This window comes from Cricetulus griseus (genome assembly GCF_003668045.3).
Source record: "Cricetulus griseus strain 17A/GY chromosome 1 unlocalized genomic scaffold, alternate assembly CriGri-PICRH-1.0 chr1_0, whole genome shotgun sequence".
In the NCBI taxonomy this organism is placed as follows: domain Eukaryota; kingdom Metazoa; phylum Chordata; class Mammalia; order Rodentia; family Cricetidae; genus Cricetulus; species Cricetulus griseus.
In genome coordinates, this window is record NW_023276806.1 from 79,981,938 (window position 1) to 79,998,338 (window position 16,401).

General features: G+C 36.9%; 1 long non-coding RNA gene across 1 annotated transcript; it reads left to right on the forward strand.

Annotated features, from left to right (window-relative positions):
- The first annotated feature begins 298 nt into the window (after positions 1 to 298).
- Positions 299 to 16,026, forward strand: LOC107979643. Its single transcript, XR_003480345.2, has 3 exons — positions 299 to 341; positions 13,189 to 13,328; positions 15,972 to 16,026. It is a non-coding gene; the product is annotated as an uncharacterized LOC107979643 (long non-coding RNA).
- The last annotated feature ends 375 nt before the right edge of the window (positions 16,027 to 16,401 follow it).

The following is a 16,401-nucleotide window of genomic DNA, read 5'->3' on the forward strand; positions in this document are numbered from 1 at the left end:
TGTCACTTTGACTGTACTCCAGGAGCTTGGCCCATTGGTTAGTTGTAGATTTTTGCATTTGCTTCTGGTGCTGGAAAAGGTTTCTGGCTTCTCTGGGGTTATGGATTGTAGACTGGGTATTTTGTGCTTTATGTCTGATATCCACTTATGAATGAGTACATTGTAGGGGAAGCTGTAGCCACGCCTACTTAGGGACTGGCTTCAGGTGTGCCTGACCATGCTTTCGAGGGCGTGGTCAGGGTGACATAGAGTGATACTGGGATGGGACTGCATGCTCTCTTTCAGTTTCACTTTTGGGCTTGTGTACAGACTGCTGCCACACTGGCTGGCTAGGTCACTCTGTAAGTAAGGTTTTTCCCTATTAAATACCCTTATATTTCTACCTGACTCCATATTGGTAATTTGGGGTGTTACATTAAACACCCCAAAGTGAGTTAATGTGATTATAGTGCCGTTGCTTTAAACTAACAAATTACAACTTGCACAGGTAATGAATTATTATCATACTACCACATTTTGCATTTTCTGTTTTCCCACATGTGAACAGAACATATTATATTTATCTTTTTGGTTTTAGGTTACCTCAATCAGGATCATTTTTTTTTCTCCAGAATCAGCTTACCTGAGCTAGTGAGAGATCACTGACTTAATTCTGGAAAATGGGGAACATGCATAAGACTGAACTAGACTAGCTCAATAAAGGTGACAATGGTGCAATTGGGACAATATATGAAGCAACTGGCAGTGGGTCCTAGATATAATACTAAGACACAAACTGACTTAGTAGAGCCCATTCTATATGGAGAGATATCTTGCTCAGCCTAGACACTGGGGTGTGGGACATGGAGAGGAACCTTGGTCATGCCTCAATGAGAGGATGGGGCAGACTTAGAAGACTTCTTAGAGGAGGCCTTACCCTCTACAAGGATCATACGAGAGGTGGTGGGGGGGCAGTGGAAGGAGTGGGAAAAGAGGAGAGAGGGGTAACTGGGATTGGAATGTAACAAATTAATTAATTTTTTTAAAGTAGGCCTCTTGGTCAGCAGTAGAGGATGAACACAATAATAACGCAAAACATATTTGGAGATTCTTTGTTTTGTACTTCATTTTTTGGACATTATTTTTAATTTTACTGTTTTTTGTCTTGTATAGTATAGTTTCAAATTTTGTGTTTCTATAGGTTTTGTTTGTATATGACTTTCTTCTGTGATTCTTATGCTTTTTCTGTGTGTTTGTTGTTTTTGTTTTATTGCTCTTTGTTATATTTAGCTATTTGTTTTCTTAAGAGAGAAGGAAAGACAGTGTTGATTTAGAGGCAAAGGGAGTTAGGGAGGATATAAGAAGAGATGAGGGAGGGAAACCCTGATCAGAAAATATTGTATGAAAGAAAATTTATTTTCGGTACAAAAATATAACCACATACAGACAAGCATAACATAACATTTAAGATGAGTGTTGTGCAATAAATTGTATTGTAACGTGTAAAAGTGTTGGGTATATTTGCTTTTTCTCAAATGCATGATTAGAGGTAATTGAAGTAGCTGGCCTCAGATCATATGGTATTGATCAATGCATTCTTTAGATAAACAAGGATAATTTGATATAACTTACTATCTGTCTTTGCCTAGAAATGCAATCGAGTAGTCAGCAGGAAAACTAAATTGCAACTTCACTTAAGTAATGAGACACAGCAGGATATGGTATGGTTACATTAAACACCCCAAAGTGAGTTAATGTGATTATAGTGCCCTTGCTTTAAACTAACCAATTACAACTTGCACAGGTAATGAATTATTATCATACTACCACATTTTGCATTTTCTGTTTTCCCACTTGTGAACAGAATATTTTAGATACATCTACTGAAAATATGGACATTTTCTTTTACCATTTTATAGTCTTCTCAGTGAGGAATATTTTACTTTTCACTGGATTATTATGTTATTAATAATGTGTTTATTCTTTCATTGAATTACCAAGAACTGTCTCCCAGCTATATCCATACATGAAAATAAAAGATGATGCAAGCTGTCAATATGGTGCCTATGTGTTTGATGGTTGTTAACTTAAAAGAAAGTAATCATGATGATTATTTTAAAACTTTGAAATCACAGAAGTTGTATGTATTGTCATGAGAACAAAGATCACCATATCTTAAGATTTAAAAAGAGATATCTTCAAAAAGTATATAACAGTGGAAAAATATTAAGAACAATAATGCCAATAAAATGAGAATATTTTAAGTTCCACAGCAGAATAAAGCGAGAGTATTCACATGGAGATTTAGCAGAGGGAGAAATCATATTTTAACAAAGAAACAAACTTGTTAAAGGGTGTTAAATTTCCAAAGAACCTTGAAGGATAAGGAACTTTGTACAATTAGAAAGAACAACCACTACTCAAAGGGAAAAGTATTCACTTGAAAACCAAACTGACAGCCTGGCATTGGTGGTGCATGCCTTTAATCCCAGCACTCTGGAGGTAGAGACAGGCGGATATCTGTGCATTCAAAACCAGCTTGGTCTACAGACAAAGTGCCAGGACAGGCTCCAAAGCTACACAGAGACCCAATCTTAAGGAAAAAAATAAAACCATACTAAGTTGAGAAAGAAGCAGACATTATGTTTAAGTTGCATAAAATGGAAACATTTTCACATAGTCCTTTTAAAAATAAATGCATACATATTTTAAAATTAACTGCTTAAGAAAAACTCACTGATTACTATACATGTATCATCTATACAAGATACTGTTTTTAATGACCTAAGTATGTTAATGGTAACAATTCAATTTATAATGTGTTTAGATTTAATATGTGCAAGCATCATGGGTGAACTATGAGCATAAATGCAAAAAAGAAAATACATAGTGTGTGCTTTTAATGTCATCAAGTGAATGGGGTTTTCTCACATTTAATGACAGATATCAATAAACTTTGATTACCATTATATATACAATTCATTTTTAACTATGTATGTATAAGTTTTTACATTTTGAAATCATTTCCACTTTCCTTTCTCCCACTCCCTCTTCTCCCATTCATACCCCTTGCTATCTCTCAAATAAATGGCCCCTTTTTTCTTAATTACTGTTACATTTATACATATATATGCACATATAAATTCCTAATACATAAATACAACCCACTATGCCAGCATTGTGTTATCAATTATATGTAAATAATAATACATGTTATCTCTATATATTTATTTAAACATACATTCATAATTCTACAATGAAATGTTTCTGTGTTTATGACACTATATACTTAAATTGACATTACTTTATATCTCAGGATATGACAACTAAAGTGTGCTGGATATTGTACTTACTCTATCTGACATTTTAAAACAGCCATCTCTTTTTTAGTTTCTGTCATTTCCATCCACAGGCAGTAGGTGGATATATTCTTCCTTAGTGAATATTGAATTACATGAAAAGATATTCATTCTTTCCTGATTTGGGTAGTGAGGACAACCAAGGTCTTCCCTGCATTAATCACTATAGAGATTTCCTTCTCCTCAAACAATGACAACAAAAAGAAATTAATTAAAAAGAAAGTAATTGTCTTTAATTTCTCTTATCATATCAATCTGACCATTGTTTGACCGGAGGAAAACTGGCACCCCTACTTTCAGAATTTGCTTTCTTAGAACCTATGGGCATTTCAAGTTAAACATATATGAATGATAGAGCGACATATGAGAAAAAAATGTGACTTTTGTCTTTCTGGATCTGGGTTAGCTCACTCAGTTCAAAGGAAAATAATTGGTAGGGAGGTTTACATGAGGAAAGGTTTAGGCATGTAGGGTATAGGAGTGTTGATAAAGGTATAACTAACAAGAAAAAATATAAATGGGGGGAGGACAAGAAGACTGTGACTAACCAAAGTATGGATACCATTCATCTTGTTGTACCAATGAATTTCATTAGAGTTGTTTATATGAGTATGGTTAACAGGTTACTTACAGGATTATAAATGACTCAAAGTTAGTTACCTCATCAAAGCCCAACTAAGCATTGGTGAGAGCTCACAAATCCTGGGAACCTGGAGCATGCAGCACAGCCAAGAGCAGCTGGACAGGGTGGAGACTTTCCTTCTCAGGTGCCTTGGTTGCTCTAACCCTCTTCCAGGTAGCCATATTAGTCACAGAGTCTTTCTTGCAGTTTACCTATAAGTCTTCTTTGCATGCTCTGTTTGTCTGAGAATGATGCTCAGCTGTCATCTTACTTGAGTAGGGAGGAGTTTCATGATTCTTATCATTTTCAGGAACTTCCTGAAACTATTTTGAATTGGTTATTTTCCTGCTTAAGTCTCTTTGAGGAAGGATTGAATATTTTAATTGCTGAGGAAACTTAAACAAGAATAACAAGTTTCCCTTTAAGTTAACAATTCTTTCCCCAAGATTAGTACAGCTCTCATACTGTAACAGTGAAGTTCCTCTATGCAGTCAAGGCAGTTAATAGAGAATCTTACACATGTTCAAATTGCAGGAGTAAGTGTCTGTGGAGTGCTCAGTCCTAATGGGACATCCATATCAGACCTTATCCCCCTCAAGGTTCAGACCACTGCAGAAGAATTGATGGAATGATGATAAGAGCCTGAAGTCAGGGAGGACTTGAGCAAAATTGTTTCTTCTGAACCTGAAGTACAGCTGGACTCACATCAAATGTGTTTGTGTGCACAAAACTGGCATAAAATAGTCCCCTATGCATACATGTAGTATGGAGAGGTTCCCCAAGCTTGACCCTTACCTGAGAAAGTTTTGATAGTTGGTAGCTTCTGAAAGACCTTTATTTAAGAGTATGATTTCCAATAGGTCACCCATTGTTCTTATATAAGTTGTTCTATTATCAGTAAAGAATAGGGAGTCATGATAGATGACTCCCTAGGGAAAACATGATAGATGAAAGAAGTGGTGGAGGAGTGACCAAGTTACCTTCCCCCTTTTTACTGGAGACCCAACAAACTCAGTTCTCTACAGATCCCAGACCAAGAAGACCAGGAAACTCTAAGTCCCTCCCTATTCCTTTCTGTGTTTTTTTCTATCCATCTTCTGGGTCTTCCGTACTCTATGGTTAATACTTCTCAACTAGTTGCTGACTCCACCTCTTTGCCCAAGGTTAATCTTATTAACACAGTCTTGAGGTTTCCCAGTGCAATGAAATATCCTACAACAGTCACACATATTTCATTGGATGATCCTCCACACATGAATATACGGGCAGCACAAATTTAACTTAGTGGGTTATTTACAAAGGAGGACATAAAGTTGGGAGAGGGTAGGGAGGTGGAGTATGGGCCTGGAAGGAGATAGGAGGAGGAATGGGAGATGAATGTGATCAAAATACATCACATACACATATGAAATTCCCAAAACTTTTATTGAAATATTACATTAAAATGCTTTATATTTATTAATGTCAGTATCTTTACTTTGTGCTCATATTTTTTGTTTTTTATTTTTCTAAATTGCGGTTTATATCTTCATGCATCTATTTGGGTATTTTTTAAAAATAAGTCATTGCCATCATCTGTTATACAATTTCTCACTAATTTTAGTTGTGTCCATGGCTATTAGTAGTAAATTCTTTACATTTTATTAGAAAAAGAAGTATGTAATGTTTTATGCTGAAGGTATTTAATAAACAAGAGCCTATCTATTCATTTTACTGAAATAAATGTTTATGATACCACAATCAGTTTCAGGGAAAATGAATAAAAATAAAAAGTTATATAAAATTATTCCATGAAACAAACCAATTGAGTAAGGGTGCAAAAATCAGTATTTTCATGACATTTAGAAAGTATGTAGAATATAGTCTGGGAAGGAAAGAAGAATGTGTAAACACCAAAGATAAGAGTATACTAATATGTTTATGCATGGATAAAGTAGAGTAAGTTTGGAGGTATAGATGAGAGCTGTGTTATATTTTGCTGTACATCAGGAGAAGAAAGTGATGTGTTTCAATGATCTGCTAGAAACAGTAACTTAAAAGAAGTACAATCCATAATTCCTTTATTTCAGGGGAAAATGATGAAACTAATAAAATTCCAGAACCTGCTCAATGTGAGCAGCTGAATTTGAAAGATGGCCCCCATGACCACCCTGCTTTTAAATGAATAAATGGTAAGGTCACCTGCAGAGTGCAACTATTAGTCTTGTTAGAATTACAGTTTAAGGGAAGTATAGAAGATGGCAATCTGCCTTCCAGAAGTAATAGGTTTTGATAGGACAAGATCACAGGGAGACCCTTTGGACCAAATGATAGCTAAATGGCATGTCTCTGTTAAGGAGACAATCTGCAGGTTTGAGTACTGTTTTGTTTCCTTTCTTTTACTTCCTTTGAAGTAAAATTCTAGTAACTGCCTTATTGCTAAGTGGTACTGAGTTGGCTATTTTCCAAGTCCTGCTTTAAAGCCAGCAAACGATGAGAATACCATTTCCTGTCATGAAAGAGGACACAGAAACTCAGGCATGGTGTTTTATTTGATAAGGCAGTAGACTTTTCACGTTAGTGTTTTGAGTGGCATTCTGTTTAGAAGTATATTTCAACACACTAAATTATACACAGATTTACTGTACAATTGGTCTATTTTCATTTGCTAATACTGTTACTTATTATAATTATTCTTTGATTTAATGTAAGATCTAGGAATTGCTTTTGGCCCAAGTTAATGATTACTCATAAGTAGCTTTTGATAAAGGCTAAAATATCCTCTTCTGAATGATACTTGATGTTCATTTAGTTGGGCTATGGGTGAAGGAAAATTCATTTCAGAATATACAAACATATACTTCAATGATTTCCTCATCAAATTTAATTTCTTTTACATCATCAAGAAAACACTGTAATTTCTCAAGAGATGGGTAGATTTTTGGATCTGCTCAAACATAAGTATAAATTTAGATGACTCCCAATTTCACTGGTACAAATCACAAGACACAAATGATTACTTCATCTTTCTCCTTTTATTGTGCTTGCAAGTCTTTAAGAATCTTCCAGATTTTTCTGATTGATCTGCATAAAAATGTGTGCTCCTAAAGTCAGAGACTGTTTAATATTGCCATGACACACTCCCAGCTTCTTAGGCTAACTAGTTCCAGAAGATGGGTTTTAGCTGGAGATTGTCTGATGTTTGGCTGTGCTTCAAACATTTCCTTGAGAACAGTCAATGCCCTTGTTATGCCATCCGATTCAATTCTTATTGGTTGCTGTTTTGCCCTAAGTGAGACTCCAGTTGTTAACACATTCATAGGCACTTCTTTCAACTTTCCCTATGACAAACATGCTATTTTCAGATTTGACGTGCTTAATGTTACCTATCATGCCAGATTCATTCCCTGGAGGCACAGATAATTGTCTCTGATATCCTTGACTCTACTCATCAATATTTTCCCCTGCTGATGCACACTTGTACTGATCACCATCCTTCACCCTTCATTTATCCTAAGATTCAAGAGTGTTGCACAACCTCTAGTTGTTCTTTATTTGCAACTACATCACCAGTGCAAAATCTCTTGAGCTTATGTTGAAGTTTAAACATTCCCACAAATTGAGCATGGTGTGGTCAGATCAAAGGCAAGTCAAGTGCAGTTATCATACTGTCAGAGATGGCTTTCACTTTTGACCAAGCCTGTTTTCACTGGAATCCATTATTTTGCCACAGTGAATTAACTGCTAGGAATGGCATAGCTCCTAAATGTTTGAGTTTATGTCAGTTATTTGTGCTGTCTCCATCAAAGTTTACCAAAGGAGCTTTTCCTAAATATCTCTCTAGGTAACCAAGTACAGAATATGCATGCTGCTATTTTTCTTCTAGCAGCTGCTTGACCACCATGCAAATATATCCGTGAAACTGGAACCCACTAGTGGAAAATATTAAGCAATTTTCTTTGCCAGCTTTATCGGAGTCTCAGCTTTACTTCATGCATGAAACTGTGATGTATCAAATTGCATGTAAAAATCTGAGCTCTTTAAACATAGGAACAGAGCCATAAATATTTCTGCTTTTTGCCACATTAAATTTTGACTTTTACTCTACCTGTAAGTGGCATATATATAGTTTCTCCTTATGCACATTGGCTGGAATTGAATAACATTATCATGCTTTTCTATGATATACACTGGGAATGCTAGATTATATTCTGAGCAGACATATGGTCAAACAAATTGAGTCTGATTTTTTCTGTGGAAGGAGAATTATGTAGCTATTGGGTAGTGAACATAATGTTTTCTTTTTATAGTATATTATTTATTTACTGTGTAAGGGTCCATGTGTGCACTCATATGGCATGGCATGAATGTGGAAGTCATAGGACAATTGTGGGAATCATTTCTTTCTTGCCATGTGTGCTTTGGGAATGAATTCAGATTTTTGTGTTTTTCAGAAAGTGCCTTTATGTGTTGAGCCATCTTGCTGGCCCTTACATTCTCTCTTAAAGAGAGCCAATCTATGTTCTATATTTAATACAATGTGAATGAATAACAATAAAAATCATGAACATTGTACACAGATTCTGAAGAAAAAGAAATATCCTTAGCCTCTTTCCTCATTTATGAAAAGTTCACTTGTTATAGAAGATCAGAGTTGGCAAAGAATTAACATCATTGGAAAGGAATTGAATAAAGCTATGTGTTTTTGAAAACTACAATCTTTACAATTTCCAGTAAGATTTATTTGGGTTGAATGTGAATATTAATAATGGTACCCTGGCTGGATGCTCAGGGCAATATTGCTAATGTTTCTCATGTTCATACAGGCAAACAGGATTGGTTTCTTATAAAAAGGACATAATGAATTGATAATTTAATTCACTTGGGGATGCCATTTCACATAGAGGGATACTCCCTTAGACTAGACACATGGGGGAGGGTCTAGGCCCTATCCCAAAGGATATAACAGATCTGGTCTCATGAAATAACCAATGGCATTGCCTAGAAAAGAGTACACTTGTTATGGTCATTAATAAAAAATAGATATTAGCCAAAGAACAATACAACTGAACAACAATACGGCCTAAGAGCTTCGGTTCAGCTAACACGAACTATTTAATTGTTAATTAAATTAATAGAGTAGGGAAGGTGCTAAGAAGTATCTAGAAGATCAGGAGCAAGAGTTAGGTACAAAAGGGGTTCAGATCATGGACTATTGACCAATTGGTTTGGAAATATTTCATAGTTCACAAATGAGTCCAGAAGATGTGGAATAACACTTTGGATACAATGTCTTGTGTCTGAGTTGTAGATGAAATAACCAGTCTAAGAAGCAGAAAAGAAGCATGTGTGGATGGAATAGAAAGATGGTGTGAAGAGGAAGCCATAAAAAGTGGAAATTGTAGCCGGGCGTTGGTGGCGCACACCTTTAATCCCAGCACTCGGGAGGCAGAGACAGGTGGATCTCTGTGAATTTGAGGCCAGCCTGGTCTCCACAGCGAGTGCCAGGATAGGCTCCAAAGCTACACAGAGAAACCCTGTCTCGAAAAACCAAAAAAAAAAAAAAAAAAAAAAAGTGGAAATTGTATTTAAAAAATTGTGAAGTTTTAATCTTATGTAAATTAGAGGGCTCTCATTAATGCTTTACTGGTAAAGGAGTGGTGATATTCTAAAAGGCAGTCATTAGAGAGTGTGCCTAAGTAAATAGGAAAGTCATAAGATTGACAGACACAAATCTGTTTCAAAAGCTGAATCTAATTCAGGTTGGTATTGACAATGGGCAGAACAAGTATGACAGCATTAGTGATTGAGAAAAACTTCTGATACAAGAAATTATTTGCAAGATGAAACATAGTACAGTAGAACTTGCTATTTTTCTTATATTGTATAAGCAGTGGAGGGCAACATAAGATAATGGCTGACATTTTCTTGTTAGTTCACTAAATACATTTTAAAACATCATCTATTTATTTATTACTATTTTTTTATTTTAATTAGAAACAAGCTTATTTTACATGTCAATCCCAGTTCCCTCTCCCACCCTCCATCCTCCCCTGCGGCCACCCAAAGGCCCCCTAACCCATCCACTTTTTTGCTTCCCAGGGAAGAGTGAGGCCTACCATGGGGGATCTTCAAAGTCTATCATATCATTTGGAGCAGGGCCTAGACCCTCCCCTGTGTGTCTAGGCTGAGAGAGCATCCTTCCATGTGGAGTGAGCTGCCAGAGTCCATCCCTGTATCAGGGATAAATACTGATCCACTAATAGAGACCACATAGATTAACAAGAACTCCAAACTGACATCCTCCTTCAAGGAGTCTGCCACAGTCCTATGCTGGTTTCCCAGCTATCAGTCTGGGGTCCATGAGCTCCCCCTTGTTCAAGTCAGCTGTTTCTGTCAGTTTCTCCATCCTAGTCTTGAACCATTTGCTCATCACTCCTCCCTCTCTGCAACCGGATTCCAGAATTCGGCTCAGTGTTTAGCTGTGGGTGTCTGCTTATGCTTTTATCAGTTACTGGAGGAAGGCTCTAGGATGGAATATAAGGCAGTCATCAATCTCATTATTGAAAAGGGAATTTAAGGTAGCCTCTAAACTATAGTTTAGATTGTTAGTTGGGGTCAACATTGTACATTTCTGGACATTTCCCTAGTGCCAGATTTCTCTTTAAACTTAGAATAGCTCCCTCTATTATGGTATCTCTTTACTTGCTCTCCTCTATTTTTCCCCTGACTTGAACTTCTTGCTCTCTCATGTTCTCCTCTCTCCTCCTCTTCTTTCCTTCTCTTTCTCCTAACTCCTTCTCTCTTCCCCCGCATGGTTCCAATTAGCTCAGGAGATCTTGTTCCTTTCGCCTTTTACTGGTGGACCATGTATGTCTCTTTAGGGTCCTCCTTGTTTCCTAGCTTTTCTGGTGGTGTGGATTGTAGGCTGGTAATTCTTTGCTCTATGTCATATATATATATATATATATATATATATATATATATATATATATATATATATATGAGTACATACCATGTTGGTCTTCTTGTGACTGGGTAAACTCACTCAGGAAGGTTGCTTCTAATTTCATCCATTTGCCTATGAATTTCAAGATTTCATCCCCCCCAGTAGTACTCCATTGTGTAAATGTAACAAATTTTCCTTGTCCATTCTTCAGGTGAGGGGCATCTCAGATGCTTACAGGTTCTAGCTATTACAAATAATGCTGCTATGAACATAGTTGAACAGATGTCCTTGTTTTCTGAATGTGCATCTCTTGGGTATATGCCTAAGAGTGGAATTGCTGGATCTTGTGGTAGACTGATTCACATTTTCCTAAGGAACTGCCATACTGATTTCCAAAGAGTTGTATGAGTTTGCACTCCCACCAGCAGTGGAGGAGTATTCCCATTTCTCCACATCCTCCCCAGCATTAACTGTCCTTGGTGTTTTTGATTAGCCATTATGATAGGAGTAAGATGGTATCTCAGAGTTGTTTTGATTTGCTTTTCCCTGATGGCTAAGGATGTTGAACACTTTCTTTCAGGCATTTTATATTCCTGTATTGAGAATTCTCTGTTTAGTTCTTTACCCTATTTTTCATTTAATTATTTGGTATTTGGTTACTAGCTTCTTGTGTTCTTTGTATATTTTAGAAATAAACCCTCTGTCAGATCTTGGGTTGGTAAATATATTTTACCATTCTGTGGACTGCCATTTTGTATTGTTGACTGTGTCCTTTGCCTTAAAGAAGCTTCTCAGTTTCAGGAGGTCCCATTTATTGTCAATCTCAATGTCTCTGCTCTTGGGGTTATGTTCAGGAAGTGGTCTCCTGTACCAATACTTTGGAGGGTACCACCTAATTTCTCTTCTAAACACTTCAGTGCGGCTGGATTTAAGTTGAGTTCTTTGATCTATTTGGACTTAAGTTTTGTTCATGGCAACAGTTATGGATCTATCATGCCAGCATCCAATTATGCCAGCACAAATTTGTTGAAGAAGCTTTCTTTTTTCCATTGTGTAATTTTAGCATCTTTGTCAAAAATCAGGTGTTCATATGTGTGTGGGTTAATATCAGGGTTTTCAATTCGATTCCCTTGGTCAACCTGTATATTTTTGTGCCAATACCAAGCTGTTTTAAGCACTATAGCTCAATAATAGAGCTAGAAGTCATGGATGGTTTTGCCTCCAGAAGTTCCTTTATTGTACAGGGTTGTTTTGGCTATCCTGTGTCTTTTGTTTTTCCATGTAAAGTTGCAAATTTTTCTTTCAAGTTCTGTGAAGAATTGCGCTGGGATTTTGATGGGTATAGCCTTGAATCTGTAGATTGCTTTTGGCAAGATTGCCATTTTTACTATGTTTTCCTAACCTATCCAAGAGCATGGGAGATATTTCCATTTTCTGGTATCTTCTTTAATTTCCTTCTCTAAAGCTCAAAAATCTTATATACATGTCTTTCACTTGCATGGTTAGAGTTACCCCAAGATATTTTATGTTATTTTTGGCTATTGTGAAGTTTGATGTTTCTCTGATTTCTTTCTCAGCCCATTTATCATCTGTAGAGCTACTGGTTTGTATTGTTTGTTTGTTTGTTTGTTTGTTTGAGTTAATCTCATGTCCAGCCACTTTGCTGAAGGTATTTATCAGTGTAGTAGTTCCCTGTTAGAGTTTTTTTTTTTTTGATCACTTAAGTAAACTATCATATGATCTCTAAATAGTGAAAGTTTGACTTCTTTTCCAAATCTTATTCCATTGATCTCCTTTTTTGTCTTATTACTCTAGTTAGAACTTCAAGAGTTATGGAGAGAGTGACTAGCCAAATCTTCTATTTATTGACTCTGGGAATTTTATATCATTCATACTAAAACCCTTCTACCCTCCAGTCCCTCCATATTCTCCCCTGTAGCATCTCTTCCTAATGGAAAATTTAATAAAAATTAAAAATAAATAAAAATGTAAATATGATTATTAATTAAAATCAAATAAACAAAAAAGACACTCCTCTCTTCTGTCTTTCCCAGCTCTAAATCATCTCTTTAGTTTTCCTAGTGTCACTGGGAGTATCATGTATCTTTTTTCTCACAACTTCCCTTGCAAATTTTCATTGAGCAATGTGCTGTTGGTCAAGTTCAAGGTCTCTTCCTTCTTTTTGTATACTACCACTACTGGACTGTCACTGAATCTTCTCTCAGATATCTGACTGTTGACAAAGTCATGGGGAACCTGTAGCTATGGTTCCACCTAACCAGTTCCTTCACTTTTTCTAGAGGTCACATATAGAGATGTTAAAGAGTGCCAGCTCAAAGCCCTGCATCTTTGCCTGACTGAAAGCTGAGTTGGTCAGTCCTGGTTGCTGGAATCAACCCCCTCAAGAGAGAGAGACAGAACCAACTCTGCTACTCAAATGGTAAGGGGTAGAACCAGCCCTCCCCAGTGCATGGGCCTTGAACCTGCTAGCTTCTGTCTTGAAGGGAATCATCCCATCATGACAAAATCTAGCAGCACCAGCAGGGGATCATCTGATCATATTTCACCTGAAGCTGGGAAACAGAAACAAATAAAAAATATGGCCAGACTCTAAATTAACTGAGGCCTGCCTCCAGCATTAGGGCTTCACATCCTATCCCTTCCATAACTTTCCCAAACAGCAGCACCAGTTGGAGGTTAAGGTTTTTAAAGCACATCCACCTCTAGGCATGATTCTATATTCAAATGACAACACTCATGTAATTGGAGTTGCTGGGGTGGACCTGAAGTAAACAAACAAAGAAGTTCAATGGGTGAACAATGAAAGTGGGTGGGGATTACTGGAAGAGTAAAGGTTAATATTTCTGCATTTTTGCTGAGGGGCATTAGGGATGAAGTTCCTGAAATAAGCACAGATTGAACAATGGGACTTTGCTTTCTTTCTTTCTTTTTTCTTTGATTTTAATCATCTGGCCAAATATTGTAACAAGAAAGGGAAATCTATGAGTGACAGACCATCAATAGTGTAGTGAGGTCCTTTGTTGACAAAAGCATTGCTAGGTTTAGTGTAAAAAATCTACGGCACTTTAATTTTCTAAATTCCTGACCAATAATCTGTAATATAAAATTATCTTGCAAATATACAATCGATTATAATATCCAGAATAGCAGAGTATGAAAATATAATGAGTGAGAATAGGAAGGTAAAGAAAATCCAAATAGTAGAATTTAATCAAAATATATTTCAGAATAAAATTTAGTACATATTTATTTTTAAACTTTTTATGAAAATGTTATTTGTATACTCAGTAGTGTGTGTGTGTGTGTGTGTGTGTGTGTGTGTGTGTGTGTGTGTGTGTCCACAATTAAAAAGAGCTAATTAACTTGGGACAGAGTAAGTAGAAGGCAGTATAGGGGAAAGGAAAGGGGGAGAAATGTAATTATAACTTAAAATATTAACAACTAATACCTTAGTCTATCCTTGAAGAATATCTGAAATCACAATTACATTGGAGGCTGATTAAAGAAGGTCATAAATTCAAATCCAGCTTGGTCAAGTTAGAGAGACTCTGCATCAAAATATATAAAAAAAATGATAGCTAGAACAATGTAATTGAATTGAAAACCATGATATTAACCCACACACATATGAACACCTGATTTTTGACAAACAAGTTGAAACTATACAATGGAAAGAGGAAAGCATCTTCAACAAATGGTGCTGGCATAACTGATGCTGGCATGTAGAAGACTGCAGATAGATCCATATCTATTATCACACACAAAACCTCAGTCCAAATGGATCAAGGATCTCAACTTAAATCCATTCACACTGAACCTCTTAGAAGAAAAAGTGATAGGTGCCCTGGAAGGAATTGGTACAGGAGACAACTCCCTGAACATAATACCAGTAGCACAGACACTGAGATTGACAATTAATAAATGGGACCTCCTGAAACTGAGAAGCTTCTGTAAGGCAAAGACACAGTCAACAATGCAAAATGACAGCCCATTGAATGGGAAAATATATTCACCAACCCCACTTCTGATACAGGTCTGATTTCTAAAATATACAAAGAACGTAAGAAGCTAGTCACCAAAACACCAAATAATCTAATAAAAAAGTAGGATATGGAACTAATTAGACAATTCTCAATACAGGAATCTAAAATGGGTGAAAGACACTTAAGAAAGTGTTCAACATTATTAGCCATCAGGGAATTACAAACAAACACAACTCTGAGATAGCATCTTACTCCAATTAGAATGGCTATAATCAAAAACATCAATGGCAGTTTATGCTGGAGAGGATGTGGAGAAAGGGGAATACTGGTGGGAGTGCAAACTCATACAGCCACTTTGGAAATCATTATGGCAGTTCCTCAGGAAATTGTGAATCAGTCTACCACAAGATCCAGAAATTCCACTCTTAGGCATATACACATTCATAAAACAAGGGCATCTGTTCAGTTATGTTCACAGCAACATTACTTGTAATAGGCAGAACCTGGAAGCAACCTAGATGCTCCTTAGATGAAGAATGGATAAAGAAAATGTGGAAAATTTACACAATGGAGTACTACTCAGTGAGAAAAAAAAACAATGAAATATTGAAATTCTCAGGCAACTGGATGGAGCTAGAAGAAACTATCCTGAGTGAGGTAACCCAGTCACAAAAGGACAAACATGGTATGAAAACCTATAATACACACTGCCATAAAAGCTAGGAAACAAGGAGGACCCTAAGAGAGACATACATGGTCCTCTGGAGATGGGGAAAGGGACGAGATCTCCTGAATTAATTCCAAACATGGCAGGAGGGGAGAGGGAGTTAGGGGAGATGAGGAGGGAAGAGCAGGATGTGAGGAAGCAAGAAGATTAATTGGTGGAATAGAGAAGAGTAAGATAAGAGATACCATAATACAGGGAGCCATTATGGGTTCAAAGAGAAATCTGGCACTAGGGAAATATCCAGAGATCTACAAGGATGACACCAACTAACAATCTAAGCAATAGTGGAGAGGCTTCCTTAAATGTACTTCACCAATAATGAGATTGATGACTACCTTATATTCAATCCTAGAGCCTTCATCCAGTAGCTGATGGAAGCAGAAGCAGACATCCACAGCTATACACTATGCCGAACTCATGGAATCCAGTTGCAGAGAGGGAGGACAGATGAGCAAAGGGGTCAAGACCACGCTGGAGTAACCCACAGAAACAGCTGACCTAAACAAGCGGGAGCTCATTGACCCCAGACTGATAGCTTGGAAACCCAGCATAGGACCTATCCAGAACCCATGAATGCCGGTGTCAGATAGGATACCTGGGCAATCTATGGGGCCTCTGGTCGTGGATCAGTATTTATCCCTAATAAAACAATGGACTTTAAGAGCCCATTTCCACACAGAGGGATACTCTCGCTGCTTAGACACACAGGGGAGGGCTTAGGCCCTGCTTTCAAATGGTATGATAGTCTTTGAAGAACCTCTATGAAGGCCTCACCCTCCCTG